Genomic DNA, 15,025 nt, shown 5'->3' with positions numbered 1-15,025 from the left:
GCTCGGCGTTACTTTTGTTTACACATAACACAAAAAACGCGCATAGTGCATTCATTTTTTGTTATTATCGCATCAATATTTTTTAGCACCGCTTAAAAATTAATATAGTTTGAATTCTATAACGATTTTATTAAGATACCAACAGGAATGTAGGCAAAATTCTATAAAAACGGTAAAATTCAAATTTAGTTCTTTGTAAAATTTCAAACAGTGCGATCTTAATTACTTATTTCTTTCTAAGAGTAAACAAGAGCCATGTCACACATGGCTAATCCCCCCACCGGGCATATTATAACTGAAGGCTAAAGTTCCTGGCAAGTTAGTGTCTGAAAGTATTAATTTTGGGGAAAGCTTTGAAGAACCATTTAGTTGTGGTCCGCATCAGGGGTTTTAAGATGTGGAAGAAAGAATAAGTCAGTAGTGAGGTGGTTCAAAGAAGTATAAAATACACAGAATGGCAACTGGCTGTAATCTCGCGTGAGCTCGTGTCAGAGCGTGATTCGGCGTTATCTTACTAAAAACAAACACATCGGCGAGCATGGAGTTACAATTTGTACCTTTAAAACTACATTTAAAATACATGTTAGCTTCTAAAACAAAATTAGTTTAATGTGAAATGGTCTTAAGACACGAAGTACACGTTTTTTTCTGTCATCGAAAGAAGCGTGGTCATACGGTGATAATTATTTTACCGATGAATAATTGCTTTCGCATACAAAATGGCGCGTGGAGAAAGCTCCACTTCCGGTAAACGAGATCTCGTTTTTTTGTCACGGGAGGTTGGCGAGATTTGCTCTATATGCCTTTCAAGTTGCCAATCTATTTATTTTTATAGCATACATGTGATAAGTTCAGAATCCCAAAACTGGAGCTTGGCCATTTTTCAGCTGGAGTTGGGGTCTCAAAACTGGAGGTTTTTTATCGACATAAATTAAGCGCGCGGACACATAACTGGAGACAAAATCCAATATTTTTGGCCACACAGTAATGTATACACCAGAAGAAACAATCCTCATAACTCTTGATTTGAATTTTGACAGCGTTATGCCACTTTTTAACTTACATTTTTTGTTAAAGTTTTATATACATGTAATCAGGTCGGAGACTTCCCCTGGATTGAGAGACAGTCTCTAGATCTAAACACTGTCTCTCGCTTGGAAGACTAAATGTCTTTCGATCGAAAGACTGTATTTAGCTTAAGCGTTGAAAAAACATGAAATCATTGTTAAAACAATCATTTCATTACAGTCGCATTATTTATTCATTGAAACAACTTGTTATTTCAAGTAAACTTTACAAGAAACACATTGTCATAGAAGTTTGCTTAAGCATTATGCTTAAACAAAATTCCCAAAATAATTTTGATTTTGAAAATTTGATAAAAGAAAGATAAATTTCTATATTTGAAATAAATTTGCTCATTCTAAAAAGAGAGTTGTAATTACTGATTAATGATGATCATTCCTTAAGCTAATTTGAGTCTTTCGATCCAAAGACATTTTGTCTTTCGAACGAGAGACAATGTTTAGATCGAGAGAATGTCTCTCAATCCAGGGGATGTCTCCGACCTGGTAATGTCTAATATCTCTGTTACATTCAAAGCTATTGACTATTATGCCCCTTTTACTGGCAAATCTTTAATTCAGAGTCAATCACTGAGAAAAGTCGAGCATGATGTCTTACCTTACCCCACCCACTTTCGTATAAAAATACTGATGATTTTGACATGAAAAATAGAGAACAGAAATGCATCAACATGTATTTACCCTTACCAAAATAATGTAGATTGATGTTATCAAATAAATGAGTGTGTATTTTCATCCAATTTTCAAAGAAATAAGTCCGATTTTAGTAAGAAATTAATTTGGTAAACATTGGAAGAAAATGGCGTAACTGCAAAAGGGGAAATAACACTCCTGTTCTAAAAATAGTAGTGGGTTGGTTTTTCTAACAATTATTTATGAGATTTTATTACGGAACAAAACTTTTCATTGAATAATTAAAATTCATTTCAGTTGGGAATTATTTCTTATGACTGGGAGTTTTTTGCTTCAAACTGGTAAAAACTGGAGCCTAATTGGCATTGAGAATGGGCCGATTATCGGTCCAGTGAGACAGGTGGAAAAGGCCCTGCTTGTCTAATCCCTTATCAACACAAACAATTAATAATTCATCTGTGAAAAACAACTCTTTCCTCCAGCTACATGCGTGTCAAATATGTATAATACACAACAGTCGGTGACACTTTGATTTACTGTGTAAACATGTTTGGCACTCCTCGGTAATTATCAACCCAGTCATAATACGATTTTTTTATATTTTTTTTTTTGAAAAGCGGGAGAAATATGGTTTTGGTCGGGAGACGGGAGGCAAGGTGAAAAAATCGGGATTTTGACCCTCCCGCGCGGGAGATCACATGTATGTTTATAGCTCTTTGGGTGGTTTACTGCTAAATTTTATCAATTTTCATGAACAGTATAGCTATGATGTTTTTCTATATGGCTACTGTAAAAAGAAGGAATGGAAAGCTAACAGGGAACAAGAGTGCCAGAATGTCACAATATATGCCAGTCAAAGCAAATTTCTTTACTCTAGCAGCTGTATTTGCAAATGGAATGTTAATTTTGTGGTTGTTTAGTAATCATTGTAAGTCTTTTCTTTTTTAAAGTCCACAAAAAAACTCCTTACCAGGTAGAGATACCTTATATATAATAAAATACACCTAAAATTGGAGAGTAACATCTATGTTGTACCACAGAAAAGTGGTCTTGCTTTTTTCCCTAGGGTCAATTATAAAAATGTTACAATATAAGTTATTTATAGTAACAACTAAGGGAAGTAAATCTTTAAAAAAAAAAAAAAAAAAAAAAAATTGCAAGTCCACACAAAAATCTTTATCAGGTAGAGATTGGTCAAAATACACCTCAAAATTGGATTTAGCATGCTTGTTGTACTACAGGAAAGTGGTCTCGATTTTTCCCTACGACTAGTAATGAAAAAGTTACAATAAAAGCTATTTAAAGTAACAACAAAGGGAAGTAATTCTAAAGAAGGGAACTGCGCATGACACTTCGTCTCATGATGGTGTATAATTGTGCCAAATTACATCAAAATCCCTCCATGCATGAAGAAGAAATGCTTCAGACAAAGTCATTCCTGTATCTGACCTTTGGCCTCTAAGTGTGACCTTGACCTTAGGCCTAGTGACCTGGATCTTGCGCATGACACTCCGTCTCGTGGTTGTGAACATTTGTGCCAAGTTATATCAAAATCCCTCTATGCATGAAGAAGAAATGCTCCGGACAAGGTTTTTATTCTTGTATCCTTTGACCTCTAAGTGTGACCTTGACCTTAGACCTAGGGACCTGGTTCTTGCGCATGACACTCCGCCTTGTGGTGGTTAACATTTGTGCCAAGATATATCAAAATCCCTCCATGCACGAAGAAGATATGCTCCGGACAAATTTTTTTAAGAAAATATGATAAAGGGGAATAACTCAAAAAATAGGCAAGGTAGAGTTATTGTTCTTGCACACTGCACACCCCCAATGTGTTCTATCAGTGTATGAAGTTTGAAGAAAATCCCTCCAGTACTTTTGGGGCTATGCTCCGTACAAAATGTTTTAAGAAAATATGATAAAGGGGAATAACTAAAAAAAAAATAGGCAAGGTAGAGTTATTGTTCTTACACATTGCACTTCCTCCCAATGTGTTCTATCAGTGTATGAAGTTTGAAGAAAATCCCTCCAGTACTTTTGGAGTTATGCTCCGGACAAATTTTTTTAAGAAAATATGATAATGGGGAATAACTCAAAAAATAGGCAAGGTAGAGTTATTGTTCTTGCACACTGCACTTCCTCCCAATGTGTTCTATCAGTGTATGAAGTTTGAAGAAAATCCCTCCAGTATTTTTGGAGTTATGCTCTGGACAAAGATCGTTGCGGACGCACGGAGAGCATTTCTAATATCCCCTTCGCCTTTGGCGGGGGGATAAATCAATGATAATTTCTATGGGCATAAAGTTTAGACTTTTGACCAGAAAATACAAAAAAAGCAGAATAAAAAAATCTTAATAATGAAAAAGCGTCAGCAATTTATATACATGGCGTAAAACGATTTTTGGCAAACATATTTATGTTAGTGCGGCAAAATAGCTCTCAGAGGTAGGATATCCACAATAAGTCATTTGACACATTTACCTGTCAGCTTATACAGGATATTGAATCCGCTTTAACAAATTAATACCACAGTCACACATACGGCGCAAATAGCTACGTCGAGCTACGGATAGAAACGTAGTAACCCGTATCGATCCGTACCTGAGCCGTACGAATTGGTACGAATTGATACGGCTTACTACATTAAGGTACGTCTCAGGTACGTTTCAATACGGGTCGATACGGATTACTAAGTTTTTATCCGTGGCTAGACGTAGCTTTCCGCGCCGTATGTGTGACTGGGGTATAAAGGAGACACTTTTTTATTGATTTATTTAAAGAACTGAGGCAGTACGATCAAACAGTCATGTGTCATATGGCGCGAAAACATGACGTAATACCATGACAATCTAGGGCAACAATTATGCCTATCTCCACTTCAGATGCCATGATACCGACACACTTCTTTTAGCTCTTTGAGAGAGTGGGGCGGGGGGGGGGGGGTTTATTTGATGATGAAAACAAGGACAATGACTAAGTTTATCAACAGAATAATTACTGATAATTGTTTACGCTTTTTACTTCGCTTTCAACATTGGGCGGATTATGATTATTGTGTCCATATTTTTGGGACACTTAAAATAATCATTTTCGGGAAATAAGTCTTGAGAAAGTGAACATAACTAGTCCTAACACTTTTATGTAGGGGCTAGACTGTGATTATTAATACTATCGATGCAGTTATTATGGAGAGCAACTAGGTGGTAAAGAGATTACAAAAATACAGTGAAAGAAAAATGTCTGCTGTGAAAAGGAAATTTAAGAAGAACAAATATGATTGATTACAAAGGAAACGTAGTGTACATGAGAATATTATTTGTCTACTACCGTATTTTCCCGAATTAAGGCCCCCCCTCTAATTAACGCCCCCCACCCATTTTGGAGGGAAAAAAAAGTCAACAAGAACGGGAAAAAATCACCTACCTCATTTTTATAAGTCCACATAATAAGTAATTTACAGTACTAAAGTCCAATGTATTAAAAATTAAACACACTTTTAAACAGTCCATGTACCGTAAGTCCAAAACATTTGTACTAAGTACGGTACGTAACAGAAAATTAAACGGTACTGGAATACATTTTTGATTTGTTTTTACACCACTCGCGCACACGCTTCCTGCCGACTTTAAACAAACTTGCAGCAATGTGTTTACGATATACCCTTTTCTTCGGCAGTTTTAAGAACTTTTAATTTAAAAGCAGGCACAGCAGCGTGTCAAACCATTGACATTGTGTATTGCGCTATTAGCTACCCGCATGTACTAAGGAAAATGTTATCGGAGTACACAGCTGTTTGGGTCATGACGTAATGTGTAGTGTCGCGAGCGTGTCAAAAAGCCAGACATGGAATACACGAGGTACCGTATTTAAATGCATAAAAGACACACTGCATTAAATTGGATGCCAAATAATTACGTTTTGGGGGGATTAAACAACACAGAAACACTTTACAGCTAGTTTGAACGATGTTTTTAAGTTTTGTAAAAATTTTCATTTTTTATTTTTTTACCTCAAATAAACGCCCCCTCTTTGGAAAATGTAACGCCCCCGGGGGCGTTAATACGGGAAAATACGGTATGTGTTATATTTGAAATTTGCTTGTACATAATACTGCTTTCATAACAGTGACAGTATTACGGCAATTGACAGGCGAGTGGTGGGAAATTTAATTATCTGTTAAAATATATTATAAACTGACTTAATTGTTGATTTCAAAATGTCTTAATCAGAGATCATTTTGAAATGCATTTGTTCGAAGTGAGAAAATCTCAGTTTTCGAATTTCAAGAATTTGACAAGAACGTAAATGTGTTGAAATATTACAGGCTAGATAGTTTTAATATTTCAATTTTGTTATGCCAGAACAAAGAGCTATAAAAATCTTATACTTCTTTTGCCAGGACAATGGCATAATAAATGTCTGATGTCAGGAAACCCAATCTTCTTTCTGTTTTTAGTAACATGACCAATACGTGCAAGTAGCTTGAAGCTAAAAAATCATCTCTTTTGCTTGCATACTGCCATAACCGTTGTAAAAACCTTCTAAAACTCATAAAAAGTTATCTACTGAATTAAGCATCAACACTTGTTGAAAATAAGCTGTAATTCAATAGTGTGTTTAGATGCAAAATATCGCGTATTTTCGCGACTATATTGTTTTGTACTTTTAAGCGCAGATGTAGTGAAAACAATCATGAAAACACTTTTGATATATATATAAAGAAAAAGTATAGACATGAAAGATACTCAGACTTGAACTTTGCCTTATGTGCAAATTAAGTCTGTGCCCATATTGTGTGTGCAAGAATAGGGCTAGGGGTTTATTACAAGCATACATTTAACAGAGCATCTTTTGAGATTATCTACGAGCAATAGGTATTAATAAATAGACTTTATTACTGAGACAACAAACATTTAAAAAAACTAAAATATAATAAAATTATTTACCTATCTACCTACCCACTGTAAAAATACTGGGTCGGTAAAGGTCAAACAAACTTAATTTTAATTTAAGCCTAACAGAAAAAAATATATATCAAAGTGTTGCCACAAAATAAAAAGTAAACATACACACCTTATATGCTTAAAATCTGCTGTATAACCGCCAATAATTGATTTATTTCATTGCCTAGATGTAGATGTATGTTTCATGGAAACCCTGTTGTGTGTTTAAGACACAGGATGGCATTTTTAAGAACTGAAACTAATATTTTTTTCTAGCGGGACCTATAGAAATTCCAAAAAAAAAGAAAATATGAAAACATACACACCATTTATGGTCCAGATCTAACAACACCTTCGTCCGTCATCGTCCATGATATGTATGTCTGTTCTTGATCTTTGCCTCAGAGCACTATCTTTTTAAAGCACAACCTGAATTGCATGAAGAAAGAAAACATGATTTTGTTAAACGTAAATGTCTCACTTGGCAATAAAACTATTTTACAAAACTTGTTTTCATTAAAACACCACTTGCATGAGACAAATGACTAAAATCAGTGAAAGCGATCCATAGAAAATATTACAGCCAAGCTTCAAATTGCGTATATACAAGCGCTGTCCATAAGACAGCGTGCTCGACTATTAGACAACTAAAATCAAACAAGGGCTATTATTGACAAGACTGACCACGGCCTGTAAACACTGGCTCGTCCTCTTTGAGGAGATGAGTTGAAAAAAGAGCCAATGATACTTCCGAGGCGGCGCTAATGACCGGAACTTTATGCAGAATGTAAACAAAAAAGAAGGGTGAGTTGATTATTTCCTTTCTCAAAGAAATGTAAGGCCTTATTTAAAAAAACAGCCAATGTAGTTCCACTCAGAAATGATAATACTTTTTATATATGCAGGCCATTTTGCAAGGTAAATGCATTCCTTGACGTGAGAACTTTTGAAAGTTAGAAAATAGAGCAAGTTCAAACCAAAAGTAGACATTTTCCCATATATTTCGCCCTAATTTACACAAATTTAAGATTTTATAGTCACTGCATCAATCTTGCTGAAAAGCATATATTGGTACTGCATGATTTATGTGGTTTACTAGCGTGTTTATCCCGTACATGTCCATTTATCACCATGTGGAGGAGCCATCGACGCAGAGGAGGCGCTAAGAACCGGAGTGGGAGCCAGATCACTATGAAATTGAGATTTTTTTTAATGTGTCATTAATTCTCACATACCAGAGCTTTATCATGGTTCCCTTTGATTGTGACAAACATCTGATGGATGATATTGTAACAACATCCTATTCATTTTCTTACTGTATTGTGGGATATTTGCACTTCTTTTTTTCTTTTTCACTTGTCTAATGATGGGCTATCATGGCGTTATAAGTTGTATAATTATGATAATTTTTATGGAAGGGACATTTCCTAATGCACAGCGGTTTTCGTGTCCAACGCATTTTGAAATTTTTAATAGTTAGTGTTAACTTTTTAGTAGTCTTGAAATGTAATTGCAATATGTGCTTCACTGGGTACTTACAAATGCTAAATAAATATTTTTGTTTACTTGTAAATTGCTTAATTCGATTACATATATATGAAAATGCTAACACACAAAATACTTCTCCCAGATATTCTAACGATAACAATGAAACTGAAAACGTTAGATATTTATTCCCCGGTCGAACCGCACGTTTTTATATAGGTTTTGTCTTATCCTTGTCCATTTGTCAATCGTTCTGCAGTCAAAGTCATGCTGAATTATAATTTAGTACTGGGAGTTTGTAAATAGGGTGGCATCTGTTGAGGCAATATTTGCTGTCAGACTTTGTTTTTAATTAATGCTACGCAGTAAGAATGGGTATTGACCGTTACTGAGCTTAAAGTTACAGAATTATAAATACAGTTTTCTAATTTTACTTAAATAGCGTTTGTAAGGAAACATGTATGTTGATACTTAATTTCCAGCTAGCGCGATTCATTGATTTGCCGATCCTATTCTGAGGAATACCGAAAAATATCATTTCTTATATTTACATCATATAATATCACTACCTTACTCGATTTTATTTATGCTTTCAAATAAACTCTTAAAAACATTTGTTTCTCAATGAATTAGAAAAGACATAAATATACTGAAAAGATGAAAAAAAAAACCGTATTAGCAAAACTATCGAGGGAGTTTTATAAATAAAGTATACATTCTAACATGACTAGCAATGCTTAAATCGTCAAAACGATGTTATGTTTACGTCACGTGGACGTTGTATTTAGCGCCATGTATGCACCCAGAAATAGCGCTTCAAAGTTTAATCAAACATTTTACTTAGTAGCAAGTATAAAACCAAATGTCAAATTGCACAGCTGTTTTGCTTAATTTACGGATATACTAAGCTGATTAATGGCCTTGCAGAATAAATCGCCATCATTTCCACAAGAAGTATTACCATTTCCCGTCCTGGTGTGTATTGTACAAGCGAACAATCGGCGATAATACTTTACATTTTTTTTGTGCAAAGGAGATCTGAATGTATTCACTTTAATGCTGGTGACAGCCGTTCTCTTGCGCTTCTTTTTATTTGGGGTGCTCTTGGTTACATTTCTAAAGTGTTCTTGTAAATTTGATGTGCTTTGCTGTGTTTTATTTTCACTTCTTTTACAATTGTATGTTAAGTCGTTCTTTTTCTTTGTCAATGATAACCCTTTCCTACGTTTGCCTTTAAACAGACCCATCTGGAACGAACAAAAGTAATAATATCATACAGAACTGAGAATCCTTTCTTTGCGATTCCTTTCAAACATTTACATTAAAATTGACCATTTATCATTAAACTGTGTAGCCGTTGCATTGATACATACACATATATTTTAGCTCGATTTTTCGAAGAAAAAGTAGAGCTATTGCACTCGCACCGGCGTTGACGTCGGCGTTGTTTTTTTTATAAAGTCAATTATCTCTGTTACTATCAAAGCTGTTGACTTGAAACTTAAAACAGTTATCTACTATCAAAGTCTACACCAGGAGAATCAATCCCTATAACACTGATTTGAATTTTGATGGAGTTATGCCCGTTTTTAACTTAGAATTTTTGGTTAACCCTTTTGATAGCATCAAATATCTTTGTTACTTTCAAAGCTATTGACTTGAAACTTAAAGTAGTTTATTACTTTCAAAGTCTACACCAGGAGAAACAATCCCTATAACTCTGATTTGAATTTTGACAGAGTTATGCCTCTTTTTTAACTTATATATGGTAATTTTTTTTGATTAAGTCCGATAGCTCTGTTACTATCAAAGCTATTGACTTAAAATAGTTATTTACTATTAAACACTGCCCCAGGAGAAATTAACCCCATAACTCTGATTTGAATTTTGACAGAGTTATGCCCTTTCTAACTTAGATTTTTTGGTTAAAGTTTTATAAAGTTTTACTGGCAAAGCTCTAATTCACAGTCAAGCACAGAGAAAAGTCGAATGCGCTGTCTTACGGACAGCTCTTGTTATTTTAGGTAGATTATGTGCATTTGGGTAGTATAATACAATTTCAAGCATCAAATTACAAACATTAAAACGGAATAGATATTACAATACGAGAACGAAAACGCTTTATACGAGTGTTAATCACCCAGGAAAAGAACTGGTCAGTGGCTCCCACTCTGGACTTTTGCGCCTCCTCCAAGGCTTTGGCTCCTCCTCTTAGCCAAAATTGAGCATAGAGGGTAAAACCCGCCGTTAAAACACATAAATAATTCAGATTTAACATACCATTATGAGAAAATTGGTACAATGTATGTCTACTCTTATTTGTGTAAATTAGGCGAAATATATGGTAAATCTCCACTTTTGGTTCGTACTTGCCCCATTTTCCAACTTTCAAAAGTTCTCACGTCAAGGAATGCATTTACCTTGCAAAATAGCCTGCATATATAAAAAGTATAATCATTTCTGAGTGGAACTACATTGGCTGTTTTTTTGAAATAGGGCCTTACATTTAACTGAGAAAGGAAACAATCAACTCACCCTTCTTCTTTGTTTACATTCTGCTTAAAGTTCCGGTCATTAGCGCCGCCTCGGAAGTATCGTTGGCTCTTTTTTCAACTCATCTCCTCAAAGAGGACGAGCCAGTGTTTACAGGCCGTGCTGACATAACTAAGTCATTTCATTATGATTTATTACAAATATAATTTATTGCAAACTGAAGTTTTATTTTGGCAACAACTAGCATGCAAAACTTCAAGCAAAATTTCCAAGAGAAATAAGCGACATAATTTTAATTAATTTCAACCAAGAGCTCTTTTAACCTTGAAATTTTGATGAGAATAGGGTATTGCGAGCAGTTTCAATCTTTACTGAGATACAACTTGATACGTAGAACTTTCTAAGTAGAAAACGGGACATAATTTAAATTCAAATCAACCAAGAACAAGGAGCTGCCTTCAATAAACGCTTGATGCCCCTAGTGGCATCCTTGTCGATAGATTTTGCACCTTAAGGTTCAAATCAATTCATTCTCGTAAGCGGTATTGATGCTATTCGAAACGGTCCCATTTGGTGAACCAAGAGATGGTCCATAGCACCCTAAGCCCAAAATGAGGTCAAGGTCAACCTGAGGTCAGGTGATGTCTGAAGATGAGGAATGGTCACAGGTTACATCTGCATTAGTATCAAGTCATTCTAGTAAGGGGTATTGATGCTAGACGAAACGGTCCCATTTGGTTAACCTCGTATGGATGGACGGATAGACGAACTGACAGGACAATCACTATATGCCTCCCGCATCAGTAGATGCCGGGGGCATAAAAAGTTGGTGAAGATTTTCACACAACATTCAAGATACGACTTGTTAGTTGTATGAAAACCTTCACCAAATTTTCTAAGTCGAAACAGGTAGATACTTTAAACTAAAATCAAGCAAGAGTAATCTCACTTGGTTACTGCTGTAACATTTATGACTGAGAAGCTTGCCAAAACACTTTAAGTATGAAAAGGGCAAAATTCTGTCAAAAATACAAATAGAGTTATGGGGATTGTAACCACACATGCAGATGATGATTATAGGGTACCAATAACTTTACACCAAGTTATAATGGGCCCAGCCCCTGCACATACTTTATTTGCATGCTAAACAATGTTAATGTGAAGTTACAAAGATATAAGCAACAGTAACAAAGAAAACCAAACGTTGCCGAAAAAGCTCACGCAAACGCCGGGGTGAATAGAATAACACCCCTATGTTACTTTAATCCTAATAGTGGAGCTAAAGAAGGCCACACTTCGTTTCAAATTCAACCAAGAGTTATCCAACTTAGCTATTGCAGTAGCCTGGGTAGCATTGTGTGAAGATTTATAATGCTACTGAGATATAGCTTGATAATTATTGCATACATAATGTAAACCGAAATTTTTAAGTAGAAAAAAGGCCAGATTTTGTTTAAAATTCAGACAAGGGTTATCTAACTTGGTTCAATTTTGTACAGCGATGTGTAAATACATACAATGGTACTGAGATATGATCTTGCAAATAAAGTTTTAACCGAGGTGTGATTCCGACGCCCATGTGAGTAGAATAGCTCTCAATGTTCTTCAAAACGTCCAGCTAAACTAAGCATACAGACTTGTGTAAGAGCACAAACAAATGTTAATACTAGTGTTGCCTTTATATATTCGTGACAAAAAAGGAAAAGATAACATACACATCAGATATGCTCCAAATCTGAGAACACGTCCATCTACAATCTGTATGCATCTTTGTATGGTTTTGATCGTTACCACTGAGACACAACCTAAAATGCAAAAAATAAAACAAGAGGGTCATGATGACCCTAGATCGCTAACCAGAGTAATAAGAGCTACATGCTTCAAATGTCAAACTGATGATTTTTAGAAATTTTTTGGAAGATTTTCCTATGTACAATCAAGTAACCCCTGGGGCGGGGCTAATTTTACCCCGGGGGTCATGATTTGAACAAAGTTTGTAGAAGTCTACTAGGAAATGTTACATATCAAATATCTAAGACCTAGGCCTTCTGGTTTATTTTTAGCAAATTTATGAAGATTTCCCTATGTACAATCAAGTAACCCCTGGGGCGGGGTCAATTTGACCCTGGGGAGTCAAGATTTGAACAAATTTTGTAGAGGTCCACTAGGCAATGCTACATGTCAAATATCTAAGATCTAGGCCTTCTGGTTTATTTTTAGAAAATTTTGAAGATTTTTCTATGTACAATCAAATGACTCCATGGGGCGGGGTCAATTTGACCCCGGGGGTCATGATTTGAACAAATTTTGTAGAAGTCTACTAGGCAATGCTACAAATCAAATATCTAAGATCTAGGCCTTCTGGTTTATTTAAGAAATTTTTTTGAAGATTTCCCTATTTAAAATCAAGTGACCCCTTGGGCGGGGTCAATTTTGACCCCGGGGGTCATGACTTGAACAAATTTTGTAGAGGTCCACTAGGCAATGCAACATGACAAATATCTAAGCTTTAGGCCTTCTGGGTTTTTTTTAGAAAATTTTTGAAGATTTTCCTATGTAAAATCAAGTGACCCCTGGGTCGGGGTCAATTTTGAACCCGTGGGTTATGATTTGAACAGATTTTGTAGAGGTCCACTAGGCAATGCTACATGTCAAATATCTAAGATCTAGGCCTTCTGGTTTATTTTTAGAAAATTTTGAAGATTTTTCTATGTACAATCAAGTAACCCCTTGGGGCGGGGTAAATTTGATCCCTGGGGTCATGATTTGAACAAATTTTGTAGAGGTCTACTAGGTAATGCTACATGTCAAATATCTATGATCTAGGCCTTCTGATTTATTTTTAGAAATTTTTTGAAGATTTTCCTATGTAACATCAAGTGACCCCTGGGGCGGGGTCAATTTTGACCCGGGGGTCATGATTTGAACAAATTTTGTAGAGGTCCACTAGGCAATGCTACGTGTCAAATATCTAAGCTCTAGGCCTTCTGGTTTATTTTTAGAAAAATTTTGAAGATTTTCCTATGTAAAATCAAGTGACCCTTGGGGCGGGGTCAATTTTGACCCGGAGGTCATGATTTGAACAAATTTTGTAGAGTTCCACTAGGCAATGCTACCTGACAAATATCTAAGCTCTAGGGCTTCTGGTTTTTGAGAAGAAGATTTTTTAAGATTTTCCTATGTAAAGTCAAGTGACCCCTGGGGCGGGGTCAATTTTGACACCGGGGTTATGATTTGAACAAACTTGGTAGAGGTCCACTAGGCAATGCTTCACACCAAATATCTAAGCTCTAGGCCTTCTGGTTTTTGAGAAGAAGATTTTTAAAGTTCTTCCTTTCTGTTGCCACGGCAACCAGAGTTCTGCATGGAATTCAATTCTTTGAACAAGTTTTGTAGAGCTTCACCCAAGGAACATTCCTGTGAAGTTTGGATGAAATTGGCCTAGCGGTTTATGAGGAGATGTCATTTAAAGTAAAAGTTTATGGACGACGGACAACGGACGACAGACGGTGACTGATCAGAATAGCTCACCCTGAGCCTTTGGCTCTGGTGCGCTAAAAAACCCGTAATTTTGATAAACGTAACCTCGCTTGTAATTAAAGCTACCAAAGCATCAAGAACAATTTCCATGGCAACATATGAGACAAATGACTCAAAATTAATGGAGGCGATCCATGAACAATATTACAGAGAAGTTACTGAACGTTAGCCATCCATTTCTGTCATTATGTAGATGTAGATGCACACATTCGTGGTCATCATGTTAAGTGTATGAAATACAGAAAGACACGTATAAAACAGAAACAAGAGCTGTCTCCGTAGGATGACACATGCCCCCGATGGCACTTTGAATGAATAGTTATGGCCGATGTTAGAGTTTAGGACCTTTGACCTACGGAGCTGGGTCTTGCGCGCGACACATCATCTTACTGTGTCACACATTCATGCATAGTTATTTTAAAATCCTTGCATGAATGACAAAGATATGGACCGGACATGCCCATCAATGCACTATCATGAAAAATGATCTTTAACGTCTACGTGTGACCTTGACCTTTGAGCTACGGACCTGGGTCTTGCGTGTGGCACGTCGTCTTACTGTGGTACACATTCATGCCAAGTTATTTGAAAATCCATCCACCGATGACAAAGATATGGACCGGACACGCCCATCAATGCACTATCCTTTAACATCTAAGTGTGACCTTGACCTTTGAGCTACGAACCTGGGTCTTGCGCATGACACGTCGTCTTACTGTGGTACACATTTATGCCAAGTTATTTGAAAATCCATCCATCGATGACAAAGATATGGACCGGACACGCGCATCAATGCACTATCCTTTAACGTCTAAGTGTGACCTTGACCTTTGAGCTACGGACCTC

This window comes from Mercenaria mercenaria, chromosome 9 (genome assembly GCF_021730395.1).
Source record: "Mercenaria mercenaria strain notata chromosome 9, MADL_Memer_1, whole genome shotgun sequence".
NCBI classification, from domain to species: domain Eukaryota; kingdom Metazoa; phylum Mollusca; class Bivalvia; order Venerida; family Veneridae; genus Mercenaria; species Mercenaria mercenaria.
Note: the sequence above shows the minus strand (reverse complement) of the source record.